The following is a 6000-nucleotide window of genomic DNA, read 5'->3' on the forward strand; positions in this document are numbered from 1 at the left end:
CACTAAGATTAAGCTTTTTTGTAAGTTGAATTAAGTTTCCTACGTCGGTATTTATATTTCTTTCCGCATTTAATAAGTCAGTTAGTTCAAAACAGCGTAATTGTGTGTCATCTGCATACATATATGGCGTACAATATTTTAACACATTAGCTGGCTCACATGTATAAATCAAATATAATAGTGGTCCCAGAATAGAGCCTTGTGGTACTCCTGAAACTATATTTACTGCAGAAGATTGAACATTATGGAAAGTAACAATTTGCGAGCGGTCGGCAAGAAAACTTTCAAGAAGTTTGAGAGTCGCATTGGAAAGCCCAATATAGTGCAAGATAGCTAGCAAGGTTTTGTGGTTTAAACGGTCAAAAGCCTTAGAAAAATCTAAAAGAATGAGGACTGAGACCTTTTTATTATCAATAAACAGCTGAATCCCGGTCGGAATCCAGATTGGAAAACAGGTAAAATATCAAATCTTTCCAAATACTTGCGTAATCTGAGAGCAATGATCCTCTCAAGAACCTTGAAGAGGATAGGCAAGATACTTATAGGACGCAGATCGGCCAACTGTGCAGGATTCTTAGTTTTCGAGATTGGGATAACAAGTGCACATTTCCAAGCATTGGAAAACACAGCCTCTTCAAGACAACAATTGATAATGTGGCAAATATAAGGTAGTACATGTGGACAACAAAGCAAGATCCTAAGACCAATTTCATCCACACCAATAGCGTTGGTTTTGAATGTAGATATTATTTGGGATATTTCCCCTGTAGAAGTCAAGGTAAAATGAAGTTTATGATACTAAGAGCTGTAGTGAGCTACCACTTTAGCCAACTAAATACAAAGAAAAAATTTATGAAACTGGCGAGAAGAAAAGAAAAAGGCAAAAATATCACAAATGGGTTTTTACTTTACTGGGGAACTATCAGAACCTCAGCCGGTTTGTGTAATTTGCAATGAAGTGCTTGCTAACAGCAGCTTGAAACCATCACTTCTTCGTCGACATCTTAAAACCAAACATCCAACATGCAAGGATAAACCTGTCGAGTATTTTAGAAGACAATTGGCTGGTTATAGAATGAGTAGTATATCTTCTTTTCTGTCAGTTTCAAAGGAAGATAGTGAAATGGCGCTTGAGACATCATTTCGAGTAAGCTATAGAATTGCAAAATCTGGACAAGCACATACAATTGCAGAAAATGTAATTGGACCATGTGGAAAAGATATTGCAAAGTGTATACTTGGAGAAAAGGCATCAAAATTTGATTTCACTATATCTCTAACAAATAATTGAATATGAAGTCCTTTCCAAAAAGATCTAAATTTGGAGATCTCTTTAACTTTACTGCAAAAAGAAAAACTTATTGAGTTATCCTGTGATAAAGGAGCTATCACAGGCGATTTTTAAAGACCACTTTTTAATAGACTTTTGTCTCAGTATTGAAAATGAATGCGCTATTTTGTCAGAAAAATTTATCAAAGTTTTATTACCTTTTTGCACAACATATCTATGTGAGAAAGGATTTTCAACATATACTTACTTGAAAGATAAATACAGAAACAGATTAAATGCAGAACCTGATTTAAGACTGAAACTGTCAGACATTGAGCCTAACTTTGAATTTATGTGTTCTAGCAAACAGGCGCAATTATCTCATTAAGAGTGTTGTGTCAATTTTCTTGTATTTATTATTTTAGTCTTTATTAATGTAAAGTTTGTGTTTAGATTTTTTACGATTATGTTTTTATTTTTTGTTGTGAATTAATACTGTTGTATCAATTGTCTTATATGATATAATGGTTTTGTATAACATGGAAAATAAGTAACAACTACACAACGAGTTCGTCAATTTCTTTCTGATTTATAAGAGGTTCGCAAGATGAAAAAGGTTGGAAAACACTGTTCTACATACTAGATCATAGAATAACAACTAAAACAAGAACCATCGTTCTTAATTTATACGTCGTAAAGACAACTTGTAGTTTGAGGTCTGTTATATCGAGGTTTTACTGTATAAACTAAAAAACTGAATTAAGAGTTTCCGTAGTCAATTATCGTAAAGTTGTTCTTCTTAGAAGAGCGAAGTAGTTTTCTACCCACAACCTATTGATTCGCTCGGTATAGTGCGTGCGTGAAGTCACGATTCATATGGAAGCAAGCGGAGGCCATCCTTCAGAGTCGTTGAATGAGCTTATGTACGGAAAAGTGCGTAGATGGTTCCCGTAAGCAGGTTGGTGCTCGCGTCGTTTTTGTGCCATAGAACGATGCGGCCGGACGCCGTCGTGTACCTTGCCTCTTTTGGCTCCATCGGGACCCTTAATGATTGTATATTACCTTAGATCTTGATTTAAATGGACCGTTTAGAGTTTATCTAACATGCACGTACGTCCGGGGCTGCTTGTCGCGCCCCCCAAACACGTACCTCGGCGACGTGTAAGGAGCAGGCATTCATTTGAATGCATTGTGTTTAATTGCTTTGTCCAACACAGTAGCGACTCTAAACCAACCGATGAAGGGGATCGTGTCCGGTGCGAAATCTAACAATGACGCTGTTAGGACACTAACTAACCGTCTTAAATAGTGAAGCGTTCCAAAGAATTATTTTTAATTCGCGTTGTGTGGTTTATCTTTGGTATGCGTTCAAGGCAATAAATTAAATTCTAATTGCTCTAAAACCCTCTCCTAATCCCCGCCCTCGATAAACAACGAAATTGGCCCCCAAAATGCACCGACGGAGCGTCGCCAGCAAATTTACCTACATTAATTTGGAGCACCCTTCGCGCTTCCCCCATTTTCGATAGGGACCAGAAAACCACCGACACCCACCTAAAACCACCACTCGCACCATTTTCACACCACCCCTTATTCACCTCTGTTAGTTCTCATCTAACAACAAATTCAATTTATATATTAACGAAAACCAATTTGTTTTTAAATTTATTAACAGATTTTGAATGTTTTAATGCAAAATTTTATCTTTTCGACATTTTAAAAAATACTGTTATGGGATGAAGTTTGTAGGAAATTTAAAACAAAACAAAAATGTTAGTAAGAGGAGGATATTCTTATGCGTATCGATGGTGGGGAGAATATGGGTGTCACTCTGAGACATTAAGAGAAAGATTGTATATAAGTCTTCATTAAAATGTCAAGAACGTTTCCAACCGTATTGTAACAAAAGTTGTAGCAAATTTTGTTCTTAACAATATTGCTCTCTTTCACTTTTACTCATAGATGTATAGAAATCGAAAAAAAAATACGAAAACATGAAAATTTGATGAATTTCGTTGTTTATGTGTTGGTAATGGTAACACTGGGGATACGGAGCTTATTACAAAACAATTTTTAGAACAAAAGTTTTAGCAAATTTTATTCTTAACACAAATAAATACTTCAGTTGGGTAAGTAACCGTTGGACAAAATGCAAAATGTTTCTTCTTCACGTCAGATAAACTGTTTTCATTGTTGTGTTTTCTCTTTTTAGTTTTTTCCTTCCAACCGTCCATTTTTTCTTGAGTTTGCATGAAAACAAACCTGTTTTGCCTTGAAAGAGGCAAAAATAGGGTTTGAAGCTGCTATTTCGTCTCTGACAGGGGTGTCTTTCAAAATGGCAGATTTCTTCCGACGATAACATGGGTACGGGCATAACAGATGTTGATGGAGCGATGGCATCTATTGTTAGTTGATGGGATGAAGAAGGTGAAGTCACCACAGTTGTCGAGATAGTAGCAATGACTTCTGTTGTTAATTGATGCGAAGTAGAAGGTGAAGCTAGCTCTTCGGGAGGTGGCAATTTTCTACAAATGGTGCTGGTCGATCTGTGACATAGCTTGGTTGAAAATCTGTCTCAGTGAAAATTACTCCATTGCATGGGTAAATTACACTTACTCGAAATCTAGCCATAATATTGATAGGTGTAATTGCATATGGCAACGAATTTGCGACAGTTCCAGCAATATCGTAAATTGATATAGTGGATCCAGGGTGATTTTTCATCCATGAAACACACGCAGAATTTAAAAATTTTTTGAAAGGGCCAAATACACTGCAGTTTGTGGGAGCAGTGAGGAGGGAATGATAACATTACCACCCCGTTGTCTTTGGCAAAATCTAATCCTGGAACCGAGAGATGAGATTCATGGTTGTCCAATAATAGTAAAACGGGTCTATCTTTGCTGCATTTCACGTTGTTCACGAAATGTCTCATAAAATTCATTAAGTTTGTCTCCTTCATCCACCCAGAAGGATTCGCGTTACCCACACTACTTAATGATCTTTATAATGGACACGCGGAAAGATGAAAAACGGTGGTAGCAGAAACGCAAGAGTCATGGTTACTTATTTGAAGCCTTTTCTTGCGACCACTCGATCCTCCATCCATCTCATTCATGTTATATATGTCGTTTGGGCGGAAGTGATAACGGTCCATAATAGTAGCTAAATTGTTGAAGAAGAGTTCCACATTAGTTTGATTCAAACTAGTCGCCTGTGGTGCTCGAAAAGACAATCGTGGGTGCCTTTTTAGGAAACTTCCAAACCAATCCGAACCGGCAATTGAATTATCATTCCACGATTCGGGCATTTCCTTTGACAAGGCCTTTCCGTAGTCATATGCTAGACGCCGAACTTCTTTTGGACTAAGTCCGAAGTATATATCAGATGCCTTCTCTAGACGGTTTTCTTTCTCTTGGCTAAAGACGGTCCTTATTCTTTTATATCCTAACACGATTTGACTTTGACCTTCGGCAAGGTCTTTGTCAGTGATTTTTTTGCAGAATCTCTCTAGAGATTTGCAGTGAACACTAAACTCCTCAGCAGCTTTTCCAATAGAAACCGGAGGAACTCTAAATTTTACTACCCTTGCAGCTGCCATCATAATATTTGTGTTAGCGGCTGTCCTATCAGTCTTTTTCTTATATGTTCTGACCATCTGTAATGTAAATAATACCTATCACAGATGATAACAACATATTTCCAGTCGCAAATAGGCCGTGTCTGACAGTATTTCTACATACGGGTTCGAATTCGAAACACTATCAAGCATTTTACAGCAACAAAAAGGGCACACCAGATGAGGAATCTGGACAATGTATAATATTTATATGGAATTTCGCTTCCGGAGTAAGTTGTCGCATGTGACAACTTGCCCAGTAAACATTGAGACACATGACCCCAATGGACACTTTTCTAATCATGGGTTATTATTTGCCAAATAATCAGTAGTGACCAATATTATAGCAATAATATACGGTCTACAGCGCAAACACATTGTAAATATCAAAATACCTCACCTGGAAATTCTTAACTTGGCACAATCACACGAAAGTTTTAACCGAATAAATTTACTTTTCCTGCTTAACTTAACGTTTCTCAACATATGATGCTGCTATCTCCACAAATTAGATCTAAATTTAGAATGGCAAAGAAGGCCACTGTAGTGCAGCTCAAGGTACTGGTTTGGTGTGTAAAAGTTTTGTATGTTTTAAGATATAGAGAATAGGACAACTAGCCCCGGTCTCCCCTACTTCAATTTTATCCTTTATTGAATAGTTTTGATAGCAAAATCGACCGATAATTCAGTAGGGTTGGCAACGCTAAGTATAAACTAAACCGCAACATGAGACTAATCAGGATAGGTAACTAAATTTGCAGAATAAGCGAAACCATACAGGTTTCTCCATAGCCACTCATTTGCTACATAGTTTGGATTGGGTTGAAGCAAACATCATTTTGGTTCCAACAATAATAATGTAACATCTTTAGCAACAAAGGATTTCCAAAGTAGCACCCAACATTCAAAAGACGATGGATGTCATAATCAAAACTTACATGATTTTGAGCTACATCAACAATAACTTATGAAATCGTCGATTCAAGGTTAGTTACTTACTCTTTGTAGTCTTGTATAGTTATCGTAGTGCATAAATTGTTTAACATATCTCATTAACATTATTTGTTGCATTCTCTGTTAAAAGTTGGTTATCTCGGTTCTTCTCTTTGCA

This window comes from Onthophagus taurus, chromosome 11 (assembly GCF_036711975.1).
Source record: "Onthophagus taurus isolate NC chromosome 11, IU_Otau_3.0, whole genome shotgun sequence".
Classification (NCBI taxonomy): Eukaryota; Metazoa; Arthropoda; class Insecta; order Coleoptera; family Scarabaeidae; genus Onthophagus; species Onthophagus taurus.